We start from the raw sequence: 14520 nt of genomic DNA, 5'->3' as shown, positions 1-14520 counted from the left end.
ATTAACCTCCCAGTTTTCACAGATGGGTCCAAGAACATGTAATTTAAAAGAAACAAATGAGTTTAGAGATGGCTAGATTTTCAGTATCATATCTATTATTGTGCTGTAGTCTGTAAGACACTGCATTTATAAAGTACAGTGATTACTAGCTTTAGTCTTAGTACGTCTCTGCTTAAGACAAGTGGAATTGTTTTGTGTGTTTCTTGGGAGGAGGCCTTAATTTTGACATGATAATGCACACAGAATCACAACATCTTGTCTGGAGAAGCTCTTCATCCTGTCTATGTACATAAGAGTGCTACAGTGTAATGGTGTGGGTATTCAGCTACAGCAGCCTGCAGAGTGTTTGCATACAGTACATATTTTTTACCTTAGGTATTGGAATATTCATAAAAATATAAATCCTTGAAATTAGTGATTCTTCTGTTCCTTGTACACTAAATTAGCATAGGAAAAGCCTTGATATTTAATTTTATGTAATGGTCAGTGTAGACTTATTTGCATGTCTTTACGTGAATACATTTTGCAGTCCTTTTATCAGCAGCTGTATTTAACTGTATTCATCAGAACTGATTGAGAAATGAGATGTATAGAATATGTTTCTCCCAGAAATAGATGGTTTTGCCTATTATAATAATGTCAAATTTCTGGGTTTTACTTTTTGCTTGTTATACTAATGTCAAATTTCTGGATTTTATATCCAGTAGGGTTGTTTACAGACTGGCTCCCAGTCATGTGTAATATCATGGTGCTGTCCATGATTAAGTATGGACACAAACTAAGCTTCATGCAGTGGCACATTCTTCTGGATTCACTTAACTGTTTGTTTTTCAACAAGGTGCTATTGGGATCAACCCTGCTGATGGTTGCCCCTTTTTATTTCCCATGGTGTTTCATAGCTATTGAGACCATTCTAGGATCTCATTTAGTAACGGTTTCTTGAACTAATCCAAGTAGTATTTTAGTATTTTGGCTTGTGGGCAATCTCTCAAGGTGGTGCTCAGGAAGAAAGGGAAGAGTACTTTGTTCTCTTCAAACACCCTGAGGACTGTATGATAGTGACATTGTAACATACTCCTGTGTCTTGAGATGACAGAATTGCTTAACAGAAGTCTGTTTTCATTGTTAGGTAATGTAAAGTTATAGTCTGATCAAATAGCTAATGCTATCTGATAATACCCACGTAACCTGAATTGAATTCTTGTGGGAGTGCATGATACAGGTTTTAATTGCACTATCACAATGACCTCTTTTGTTCCTTTTGTTAAAAAGCTTCCATTCAGTGCGTAATATGAATGTGCAGGGGTAAAAATTACAGTTACCCATTTAAATGTACAAATTTTGGCTTGTTGACTATGCAATCTAGCACATAATTGGTGTTACTGAGCTCTATATCTGTAATGTCTGGTTTGTTGTTATTTTAACACCTGGATGTGGTTTAGCTCAATCATGTGAGTAATTTGCACTGAAATAAGTAAAAATATTCGTGTGATTAAAATTACATGGTGGTTTACGTTTTTGAATTATTGAAGCTGTCATAGTTTGAAATTGGCCCCCCCTTGAGAGTTCGAGGGGCTCAGAGGGGATTGGGTGCCAGGGCAGTGTTCCCTGGAGAGCCGATCACCACCCATGTTGTTCGCTTCTGCTCAAAGTCATATATCACAGCCCCGGAAACAGTTGGCATTGCAGTCTTGGTTGTTTTGCTGTCGGTGTCTGCTGCGTGTAGGTGGACAAGGCCAGGGGGTGGCTGGGCTCCCTCTCTTCCCCTCCGGAGGGGAGAGGGGAGCCCTGCGACCCCCCAACTCAGCCTTTGGCTAGAATTAGAGTCAGCATTTGGAGTGTGTGCTGTGAAGGAAGGGATTCACAGCACCTGAGGGAAGAGAAGAGAGGCAGGCTTTGCAGCCAAGCCTTCTTCCCCCTCCTTTTCTGCAGTGAAACTATAGAGGGGGCTTTTCTTCCCCTCCACTGTGAGTGGAGGAAGGGCTCAGAGTTGGAGCTGAGCCAGGAGACTGGGCCGTGGAGGTAGGCCCGGCACTCAGGAGGAGTCCCAGGTGAAATTGGAGACGAGCCAAGAGCTCGAGAGTTGCCTGCTGAAGCTGACTGGGGGCAGCTGAGAACTGATGGGGAGGAATGAAGATTCCAGGACGTGGACGCTTGATAAGCTAAGCTACACTGCAGCAGCCTACGAACCAAGGTGAGACACCGAGAGGGAGAGATCACACAGCAGCAGGAGAGCAAAGACTCAAAGCTATCTTCTCGGACTTCATGAGGAGGAGAGACTACAACAAACAACTGCTGGAACTTGGTGAGGAGGGAGTGTTCAGGAGCCCAAAACACTCCCACAGCAAAAGACTGTGTTACACATCAGCCTTAAAGGCTGCTCCTGGACTAAAGTTAAAGGAGGGGCTTGAAAGGACTGACTGATAGTAATGTAATATATATATATATATATAGTTGCCTTTCCCAAATCTTCGTTTGCGAAGCCTAGCCATGAGTTGCCTTTAGTTTGTATAGTATTTATTTGGGTAAATAAAATGTATATACTTTCCCCTTCCCCTACAGAAGCCTCTGACCTGAAAGTCTCTCTCCAGTGTTAGGATAAATTGTTGAGAAGGGGTGGGGGAAGCCTAAAAATTGGATTTTAGATTTCTAAATGTGGCTCAAACTGCTACAGAAGCCTAACAAACCTAAAAGGGGTTGAATTTGATTTATTTCATAAAGTGACATCATGGAATTGATACACTATTGCCACTGATCACTATTGACCATTTCAAACATAATAAAAAACAGCTGAGTGAGACGTCATGATTAAATTAGGATCGAACAGTTAGTGACCTGAGAGTTCTCAGAAAATGGAAACTTTGGGTTGCTAGATCTGTGGCAATTCCATTGGGAAAATAATACTGGTGAAACATCTGAGGTTATCAGAGGTATTTGGTTTCAGCATTGACCCTGAAAGAGTAGAATGAAATTTAATTTCATGTAGCACCTTTCATTGCAGAATATATTGCAGTTGTAAGTTGAAACCTGAAAGCAGAATAGCCTCTGAAAGGAAACGGGGCAGTGATTAAATTCTCTGTGTACCTCAAATTAGATTTTTTTTTAATATGAAAGTCTGTCAGAAGAAAATATGGAAGATTTTTTTATCTTTAACCTTGGTGGTCTGCAGAACCAAGAAAACTCAGTCTTTAAAAACTCTGTCTGACAGTTGAAGATCATGAGAAGTTCATTCTCCATATAAGAGTTTTGGTGGTGAATGTGGAGCTGTACATTTCTATGGAAGAAGAGAAAGGGAGCTTACTCCTTTTGAATGAAAGAACTTGGTTGAGAACAGTTTAGTATATACAGTACCTTGTCAGTAAGGCATAATTTCTTTGTGTTCTTTCTTAACTCTTACATCAGCATGTTGCGAAGGGAGCTTAGAGATCAGTTTTATCAATGGATGACTGAGAACCATTGCTTGTTACCTGGGGAGTTTTGAGAATAAGTTGCTTGGAATTTTCTCTACAAAACCTGAAGGGCTGATAGTCTTTCATGTATAAATGGTACAGAAAATGGTTTCTGTATAGTTAGCTGGGATATCCTAAACAAGACGTGAAAACAAAATGTGAAGTTTTGGCACACTTTGCATATAGTATCTGAGCCTGTGAAGACTTCCAAAGAAAAAGGTCAGTTCACTTTACAGTTCAATGGAGCAGTATGACTGTTCACATGAGTTTTGTTCCCTTCCTTGCTGGGCTCCATTTAGGTGTTAGTTGAGACAATGTTATGGGTACGCTGGCTTTAGTGCAGGTGTCACTGATCTGGCAAGCTTTACCCAAGGAGGTGATAAGTTTTACAGGTGAGATCTCAGACATATTGAGAGATCTCTGAAGATGGTTTCACATCTGTTTGTTCTAAAATGATCATTAGCTGCTATCGTTTGTTGCTTCAGTTGTTTATTTAAAAGGAAGATGACTGTATTTAGAAACATTTAATTGCTGAAAGGCAATCCTAAGCAATACATGTTGCTACAGTCTCTGTAGAATGATAATGAGGTTTTTAGTGTTATGCATAATTATATAAGTATATTATTATCAATAAATGAACCAGCAGCCTGTTCCTGGCATGTAAAAGTGAGCTGGTATAGCAATGCTTTACCTCATGCTTTCAGTGTTTATGAACTAGATTTGAAACAAGAACAGATACACTTACAATTTGAAGTATGAGCTATGAGTAATATTATTTCTGCCTCTACAGTGAAAAAGCTCCAGACTAATCTAATAATGTAATTAAACCCAAGAATTTTCAATTACCTTGCCTATTTTCATCTGTGTGTATGTTTTTGCTTCTTAAAAATTGCTTTCCATTAAAGAAGAAAGTTTAATTCTCATTGCTTCATTACAGCAGCTAAAATAGGTTGTTATACAATGAGTTTACTTAATAAAGTTCATTAGTTACATTGCCGTTCCATTTCCTGTAAGAAAAAAATAGATGTGAGTTTCTTATTTTAATGCTTTTTGGAAATTGACATATATGCTGTTTATCAGACAAAAAAGCACATTATTTTCATGGATGAGAGAGTAGGGAAAACCAGTTGTGTTTCAGAACTGTTTTTGAGCTCTGATCACTAGGATCATTCACCTAGAGGAAATTAGGAAATCTAGCCACAAGAAGGAAGGAGGAGTCTTCTAATCCTTGACTGAGAGTGAAACTTATTTGGAGCCTGCATTATGTTATTTTGGTGTGAAAGTGAAATGAGGGGGGATTTTCTTCCCATTTGAGAAGGTGCTTGTCCAGCTCCAGTAAGCAAGGACGGACAGCAAGTAAAGCTCTGCAACAAGCCAGATACCTCCTGCAACCTCTTGGCAAACACGCTTGCTTGTCCACTCTGGGAAGAGGCAGAGTCATTGAGGGCTCCCAGCATGGGAGCAGTTGAATTTTGTAGTTTCTGTTTACCTTGACCAGGGAAGGTGCTGTTCCCCTGTTGGTTTAATCCCAGCCTCATGCCCCAGGTTTGCCCCAAGTTGTCTCGCTTTAATCACAGTCAAAAAGGTGACAGAGCAAAGCTTAGAGTAAACAGAAAGGAAATGCCCTACTGCTGAGAGGAGGCAGTAAGGGAATACTGCTCTTGGGAAAGCCTTGTTTTTCAAGTTTTAATGAGCAGATCAGAGAGAGGAGCCGTTCATGTCCAGGTATAGGTTGAAAATGCAAAGAGAATCAGCTTGGGGAGGTAGGGATTCAAATGGGATTTCAGGAGGAAATTGCTTGGTGCTTTGCTGAGAGGTTAAGACTGTGCCAGACATGGGGATCAGCAGGAAAGAAGGAACGAAAAGTTATATTTAAATTTAAATAAAAATACTCATTCTAGGCTCAGAAGTTTACATGTGCCTCGCACATGGGGAGGGGGAAAGACGACTCAGTTTGCCTCATCATCCTGACTTTGCAGGACCTCTCAGAAGTTTGTAGACTTCATACGGAGGGCACGTGCTAATGATGTGTTAATGAGATTAATCAAGATTTACAATCCAACAGACTGGGAGGCTGTGTGTATCTGAATGTCTATTTTTTGTGCAATTTAAGGTTTTTTATAATATTACCAAATATGGGTTAGATTTGCAGTATACTGTGCATACAATAGATGCCATTTAATAATTGGCATTATTGTTTATTCTTATTTTTATTAACAAGTGTATTCAGTGTAAATATTTACAAAAACAAAACAAAACAAAAATAACACCCACAACAAAATCAAAACATAAAAAATATCTAGAGTTGAGCTGATGGATGCAACACTGGAAATCACGAGGTATTCTATCTACTGACAGATCTCAATTAGTTTCTTTTCCTAAATTACAGATAAAAATGTCAAATGTGATTGTAGTAGGATGCATATGCAGAGTAGATATGCCAGTGATGACACTCCACTTGGTACAGGTAAGGCCACCATCCTAAATAGTAAATTTGTACACACAAAGAAGAGATGAATCAGCTGGAGACCTGAGGGGGAAAAAGGCAAGAATGAGTAAACATTGAGAATGAAGGCTACTAAGGAAAAGTCAAAGTAAGTAGGGCTCTTAAGAGTTAGGGAAAAAAAAGGATGAGATGTTTACAACCTTTAAATATAGAGAAAGTCAGTGACCTATTTCTGTGTGAATGGTAAAGAGGATAAAATAAGAAAGTCTGAAATAGCAGTCAGGAAGAGAAAGATTAAACTCTTAGGAATGCCTCTTTCATGGTAACAACAAGAAAGCACTAAAGAAACTACTACGGGGGGGGATAGTTTCTCTGTTTCTGTCAGTTTTTAAGGGCGGTTTAGGCAAATAATCAACAGAATTATATGTCATTGATAGTAGATATAGGTAAGATTATGTTTTTGAGATCCTTCCTATGTGTATCTTTTTGCATTATAATTTTCATCAGTTAAAGATGAACACTTTAAATCTTTCAGTGAAGTTAATATGCTGTTGCTTTTCTGTATCAGGAATTGAAAAAATAAATCAGTTTATTTTACTACATTAAACAAAATAAAAAAATTCCTTCTAGTTGTAGGGGTTTTTTTTGGTTGGCTGGATTTTTTTTGTTCGGTTGGGTTTTTTTTATTTGGTTTGGGTTGGGTTTTTTTAATGATTTTTTCTATGTTATAGGTTTCTGGACAGCTCTACTGTTGGTAGTTCTGGTGGTATCCCACACATTCCTTATCTTTCAATTTCAGTAATAAACTGGCATTCTCCAAGTCCCTCTGGGGTAAAAGCTGACAGTATTTGAACTTGCACTAGAGACTGTCCAGTCTAATTAAACTTGTTTTTATTAGGCTCTTTAATAATACGGGTTGTAACTATTATTTAGTGTCTTTTATAATGTGGAGCTCTGATTTATTCAGTGTAGATTGAAAAAACAAACAAACCAACAAAACATCAACCCAAAACTTGGCTGTTTGGAGAGTGATGATTACCATAACTCTAAATCTTTAAAATAGATTTTTCCTTTCTGAACCAGTAGTATGTAGCTTTGTACTGATTTAATCATATTGATAAAAAATACATCTATGAAATCTCTAAAAACAGAAACTTGGGGTGAGCAAAATAATAGTAGTAAAAATCCTGGTCAGACTGAGTAAATCAATAGTTGCAGATATCTTTATACTATGTTTATAGTTTTGTGATATAAAAAATAATTAAGGAATGGTGAAAAGGAGGAATCAGGTATCAAGCCTGTGTAATAAACAGAGCCACTTCTTGAAAGTTAAAAAGCCCTATTCTTGTTTTACTACTTTGTGTAAAGAGAATCTAATCCATGGAAGCATCATTTTTTCTAGTGTGTCTTGCAGTCTGAACTGCAATTTTCCCTATAAAATTTTTATTAATCTTGCAATCATGCATGGACAGTTAGGATTAGGATGCATGACACGAAAAAGTCACTCAGCCAGGGTGAAGAGAGGTCTATGTAGGATGTGGAAGCTTTTAAAGGAAGTATTTACACTTGTCTTTTCCTGCTCTGAAGATGGCCTGTTTTTTTTGTCCCTCACACCAGCATAGCAAAGGCTCTTCTGCCAGCTGAGCTTGTGTAGACCTGCCTGTACTATCCAGTCAGTCCCGTGCCAATATCAGCGTGGATACTTGACTTAGTGTGGCTGTATGTGGATTGTCAGCCTTGCTGCCATATATGTGTTCTGCTTACGTGGTCCTGGAGCAAGTACTCTCACCATGAGCTTGTGGGTATCTGCCATGCTCTTATAACAAGAAACTTTTCTGTATCTTCAGATTTTGTTTGTTTGTTATATGTGGATATAGCAGATGTAATGTTCAGTGTTGTGGAAGCTCAATGACTTAGCAAATTAAAGAAAAAGTGCACATGCAACATGTGTTACAGCTTGCAAAAATTGTCCCAACCCTGTTGATTTTGGGGTCTATAAGTCCATCACAGTTAGCACAAGCTAACTAAATTTGATGCTAGGTTTTGATCATACTAAACAGGAATTCCTACTGATTTTTGCAATGTCATTCTTTAGTTAAAATAATTTCGCTAAATTAAGTGTGTTTTATTTCCTTAGCCTGATTTACTAAGAACACAAAGCTGATAGAATTACTAAGGTGGCCAGAGAATAAGGAGGAAAATAAACTAGCATCTTTAGAAAATTATATTTTGTTGAAGATCTCTTAGTTCATTCAGCAATTCTTTCCTCAGCTGTGTGTGTCTCACTTGTCTGTAAGGGACCACATTGTTTCTTTGTGAAACGAACAGAGACTTTGTATCCATAAATAAATTTGTCTTTTCTAATAACAGCCAAAAATCAGAGAACTGTGCATTCCTTTTTCTCTCTGGGATTTTCAGGTAGGTTTCTCTCTGTATTAAGAACTCCTCCACTGCCCAGCCTCTTTTTCTATATAGTATTGTTCATGTATTTTGAAGTATATTTATCTTTGTTGACAGTGTGAGAGAAATCCAAGGCACTAGAAACATCTGTTAGCTAAATTGTTTTCATTAAAGGTGTCTTGTGGGGCAGTTTTTTCTTTCTTGAATCCTTATTATATATCTTTCCCCTGCTGCTCAGCCCAGCTGGTGCTGTTGCCTGCTGCTGTTCTGCTGGAAGTTGCTTAGGTATCACCCAGAGATAGCTTGCTTGCAGGGTATTTTTTGTTAGCATGGCTAACATTGTGTCATCTCATAGAGGGAAAAGATTGAATTATAGAAAACCACAGAAATACATGAAAATGAGAGTATATGACACTTTTGAAAATACCAGCACATGAAATGAGTTTAAAGTGTGGCACAGTAATCTGCAGAATACTTAGGTTGGAGGATATGTGCCATTTAAATGGAATTAACTTTTCTTTGTTTTCATGTCACTTCAAATATTCCAACTGCCTGTGCTTTTATTGGTAAATTATATTATCAGTTTAAGAATTTGTTGGTGACAAAAGGGAAAGTATATTTGTCAGGAAAGCTGCTAGGGCATAAATAATGTGTGCTCTCCTTTGAACAGAGAGGAATGGCTCACAGCAGCCTCGCTGCCTCAGTGGAGCAGCACAATCTGTCTGCTGCATGATGGCAGTGCCGGTAGCCAAATACTCCCGGTTTTGTTTTAATGGAAAGGTTCTTTCACGTTGCTGGTTTTACATGATGGAAATGCAGTTGGAAGTGCTTCCTGTTCCACTCACAAGCCCCGGGCTCTCCGTGCATTTTGGCTTCAAAAATGACAGCTGAAACCAATTAGGCAGCATTATGGGATGGCTAAGTCACATGGAAATTTATCATGACTGAGGAAGAAGAGGGAAAGAGAATGTATTGCATGGGAAGTAGAAATGACTAATTTAATTAGAAGAGAATGACAATTGCGTTATTATTATGGAGAAGGCTGGCAAAGTAGAGCTCATTTCATGTCACTGGCTGTGCCTTTGAAAGGAAACGTCCTGCCCTTTGTCTGAACAGGTTTGTGTTTGGTATCATAGTCTCTGATTTCCGAGCAAGATAGCTGAGCAACACAGTTGGAAAGTGAAGCATTGAGCATATCTGAGGACCTTTGTAGCTTGTGGTTTACTCATCTATTCATAATTAGAATTCCTTCTTCAAAGGGGGAAGGGAAGAGTCTACACCATCAACAATTGTCTTTTTTTTTCCCTTCTGTTTGCATACTCTCCCTTTTCCAGAAGTAGGATGCAATGTATATAAACCTTGCTTCAGCTGTATAAATATCAGTCAGAATTCTTTTCCCTTCAGCAGATGCTTATACGCAGTATGCTCACAAACATAAGCACACATGTCTACTAACATAAACCAGAGTCTTGCTGAATAAAAATGACCTTCATCTAATTATACACTGACACAAGTTTAAATCAAAACCCCAATTCATCAATTCATTTCTTCATGTAAGTCTGGAGACAGTATTTCATGAGGTAAATGAAACATTTGTGGTATTGTCACAGTTGATGGTGTGGGGAAGAAATGAGTGAAAAACATTATAAAAGGAGTCTGAGCAAGTGCACATTTTCCTTTTTTTTTTTTTTTTTTACTGTCATCCACGCTTGATTTGGTTAATTGTTGTACAACTTTCTTGATTTTTATTTAGACTATGAGCAGTTGTGTTGGATAAGTAACTTAATCTCTCCCTCATTTTCATGTACCTGTAGGAGTTGATACTTGTTTCCATCACAAGGAGGAAAATATTTGTAATTCATTGAAGTTTGGGTCAAAAATGGGCATTGGCTGATGTGCTTCTACATTTAGTTTGGAAAGAGGAGAATGGCTGAATTAGCATAGCTGAGCATGAGTTTTCTATTCCCTGTTCTAGGAAGCATTGTACAGCCTCTAGTCTAACAAGAAATTGTGCCATCTATTCCAGGAAGGGTCAGGGGTTTCTTAATGGAAGTCTAGTTGCTTGAGATGTGCACTGAGGAAAGGGTTTGTGTTTTAACATGCTGAGGTAAACAAAGGTAACAAAAAGGCTGGACAGGGCCTTCTCAAGGAGGTGTAACTGTGTGTGCCAGAGCCCTGAAGTCAAGGTGCAACCCTGGAGCAGTGATCTTTTGGCACAATTTAGTGAAATACAATTATTTGAAGAAAAAAGATGCCAAAGTCTGCCTCAGGTTGCCTATATTTATTTTTAATTTCAGCCAAAATGGCCAAGATATCTTAAACCTGTATCTGGAGGACCCTTATAAATATTCAAACCTTACAGCATGGACTTGGAATTTAGGGAATGGGTAGCCTTTGTGCTGTGGGTAGCATTTAGCTATTATTTTGCAAATTGCCTGAAATTTGGGCAAGAGATAAGCTTCAGATAAATTGTAAATTGTACTTAAGGACTATGTCTTTGAAGATTCTTCCTCTTCTCTCAAAGACTTGGCTTTAGTCTTTCACTTCAAATACTGTAGATTGATTTCCTGGAGGAAGTGAAATTGTTTCTGGGAGAGCCAGTAGTGGGAGGAGAGATGAAATTGTTCACTCAAAGTGTAACACATTTTGCACAAAACATTGTTTTGTTAGTGAGGTGGCAAAGTCAAGCTCTTAAAATTAGAGGACAGCAAGATAAACACGGCCTGTGCAATCTCCTATGGTCATCCTTGTGGAAGAACCTGTTGTGCAGCTCTGCAGCAGATTGTGTGGTGAAGGCATGTGGGGGTTGTTGAACTTTTCTCATTTTTTTGTGCATGTTGGAACTAGGGTGGCTTCTGAGGTTCCTGCATCATTCAAAGTATTGTTTCAAGATAAGGCCAATAATAACTGCAATGGAAAACTGGGTTCCATCCCTGCTGTACTGGGAATTGTCATCACCATCAGAAATTGCTGCCATTGTAATTCAGATATGAAAAATTTCTGCTATTCATCATGAGATTCCTAGTCTCCTTTGCAAAAGCACTGCACATTCATAGCTGTGACTGAAGTCAGTGTTGCAGAACAGTCAAGACAACGCTCTCAGACAGGCATGAGAAGGACACAATGATTATGTGGATGATTATGATTAGATTTATTGCTAGTATGTACCTAAATATTGCCAATTCATTTTAAACTCTTGCAGGCCAGTGTGCACCAAAGTCAATAACAACATCTTAGCTCTCCATCTCTGGAATGTGAGAATCCAGAGAGTTCCTTCTGCAATACCGATCTGGTTTTCTTAGCTGAGGACAAACCACATTTTAAAAACTATCATAATGTACATTTATTGGGGAAGCAAATAAAAGGTTGGATAAACTGGTGGAGTGTGAAGAGCAGGAATTAATGGGATTTTGAATTTAAGCTAAAATATACCATGTTCTGTCAGCATGGTATTACTTTGGTGATTAGTGTGTGTTGAGGATTAACAGTATGGCTGATAGAGTTGTTAAGAGCTAGCTCAAAGAAGAATTGGTTTAGCCAGGTCCACCCAGGATCAAAATGTGTGTGACAGATGCTTGTAATCATTTGGGAGTCTCTGTACTGCATTCCCAGTATATTCTGCTTCCCTGTGAAGTGTCCTCACCCTCTGAGGCAGTGGAGAATGGACTGTAGAAGGTGTATTGCTTGGTTTGTTTCTTGTCTTTGTACCTTATTTCAGCATAGTTTCATATTCTTGGCAATAGGTAGTTGTATCTTGAATTTTCCTTTAGGGTATATATTTTATTAGATCAAGGTGGTAACCATAGCAAAGTCTCCAGTGTCACAGTGTGGCATGCTGTATTTGCAGCCACTGTTCCACTTGGGAAAGCATGTTGTCTTCTACCTAGAAATACAGCATGACGAAAAAGACTCCATTCATCTATACAGTACCAATTTCATGGAATACCATTAGAAAACTGCTTTTATACAGTTTGCTCTTTGTTTTCTTTTCTAATGCTTTCCTGAAACTTGCATTCATGTAGTTTTCTTCAATGTCAGTGGTGCACACAAGCACTGGAGCAGACACTTGCCTGCCAAAAGGGAAAACAGGTTTAGAAAGAGCTGTCTCCGCAGTGCTGTCAATTTTCCTGGCTATACTAATGTTTAATTCAACGTGCATTTAGTCCCTACCTTGGGAAAAGAAAAGCAGCTGATGCTGCCTTTGCTCTACTGCTACCTTCTTTTTCTTAAAATGAGAAACAATGTACTCTAACATTTTAAGTTGCTTTCACAATTGGTACCATAGTGTTTAGTTACTTTTATAAGAAAGACTCTAACTTAGTTTTATGAGACCAAATACTTGAAAGTTTGAACAGAAAAGACTTTTAATTCCTGTTTCTTGTCTGAATGAAGATTTGGTAGAGATTTCTCTATGTGTGTAGTGTGTCTGTAGGGCAAAAAATAAATGCCAAAAGACTGCAGCACAGTTGTCTCTCTAAGTTTTCCAGGATTCAGAGGAAATTGCTGCTTACATTGAATTTTAAGTGGATGCATGCAATCCGTTTTGGAAGGTTTTGATACAGAATGTTATATCAGGCTCCCAGTTGCCTTGATCCTTGGGGTTGGAAGAAGAAGTTAATGATGCATAACACAAACATGATCGTCATTGATGTTTCTGTATGGAGAAAAGGCATCCAAATAGTAACTGAAATATAAGTGTAAAAAATGGAGTTATCCTGACCATTTATCACAAGCACATTGGAAATAAAAAAGGTGACTTATTGCTGTTCCTGGTGATATGACTCTGAATAGGATGAAAAGCTTTTGGTGAATATAAAGGTGCAGCTGGTGGGGCTGGCATGGTGGGGCTTTGGGGATGGGACTTTGAGAACTAGTATTGCTTTTGTCTTCCTCTGATCTGGTTTCTGTTGGCTGACCAGAAATCAGTAGAAAGGTGATAGAAATCAGTAAAAGGTGAATGAGGCAGTAAACTTCCCACCTGTCAAGTTATCTGTCTCCCACAAAGGCTGAAAGACTGAACTTGCATTCCTTCAGCCAGCCCACGCAGTGCTCAGGGGCCATGCTGGGTGTATCTGAGGATGGGACAGCATCCTGGTCACCCTGACAGGCTTTCTAAATGGAAATTTCAGGCTTTTCTTTAAACTTCTTTGAGCACTGCAGGTGCTACCAGTATTCAAAGATTTGTATTTAGGTTAAAGAAGAGAACATATTATTCCAACAGTCTTGTATTTGTCTTCAATAACAGTTAAACCATTAAAATGAGGGTAATCCTCTGAGCTTCTTATTTGACACTAGCCATTACTGTAGTCATATGTTTCAGCTGATGTTTTGCCAGAGGCAGACTCTTGTGCTGGGGTTAGTACTCAAAACCTGTTAGTTTATTCAAACAAATGACAAGGTTAGCAGATGACTTTGTTTTGTTGGTCATATAGTAAAAGAAGACCAAAGCCAGCAATGTGAGGATGCATACTGAAGGATGACTGGTCCATTTTTGGCATGGTTCATTGATACAGTCCCAGAAAACTAACTGGGAGAACAGAAGAGGAATATGTACCTGAAGTGGCTAAAGATTTACAGAAATGATGAATAAAGTCTTTAAACTTAACAGAGTCTTTATGCAAAATGAAGTTCAGTGGAAGTAACTATTCACTGGTAGAGATGTAGTTTTAAATTTTCTTCCTAAATGCATTCACCGAAGTGTGAACTATAAATTGAAGAATTGCTTACTGTAGCCTGTGTTTTGGAAGAAGCTCTATTGTGTTGTGTTTAGTGTGGTTTGCCTGTTTCAGTGTGCCCTTGTGATACCCTCACTGTTCATTTTGAGATTCAAGCAATTTCCTGCAGTCAGGGTACTTGCTGTCTTGGAACTATATAAGAATTCCTGAAAGTAGCTGTGCTAGTGCACAACCTAATCATACAGTGCATCTTATGTCATTGCAATGTTCATTCTACATACACGGTAGGTTTTTGTAGTTTGCGACTTCAGAAGAGAAGATTATGCATAATAGTTGTGACTAGAACGAATTTTATGTCTTGGGTGTGAAATTTCCCATGTATCCATATAACTTTGCAAAAGAGAACTAAAGAATGCCTCCCATTTTGGGAAATGTTACACAGAAAAACCATTCTGCTTTGTGGAAGGCAGCTTTTGTCCAAAACTCTCACCTTGAAAACTGATTGTATTTAGCTGGGCTGTTCCATATATGAGGCAGGTATTGCCAAGTA

The 14520-nt window shown here is 38.5% G+C and overlaps 1 protein-coding gene across 3 annotated transcripts in view; it reads left to right on the top strand.

Moving 5' to 3' along the window:
* The window catches only part of CDK14 (cyclin dependent kinase 14), a 313070-nt gene that overhangs the window by 133488 nt on the left and 165062 nt on the right, over positions 1-14520 (top strand). The window lies entirely within an intron of this gene.

Source organism: Manacus candei, unplaced genomic scaffold (assembly GCF_025592945.1).
Source record: "Manacus candei isolate 608988 ecotype Guabito, Panama unplaced genomic scaffold, ASM2559294v1 h1tg000056l, whole genome shotgun sequence".
NCBI classification, from domain to species: Eukaryota; Metazoa; Chordata; class Aves; order Passeriformes; family Pipridae; genus Manacus; species Manacus candei.
Note: the sequence above shows the minus strand (reverse complement) of the source record. Positions and strands in the feature narration are given on the sequence as shown.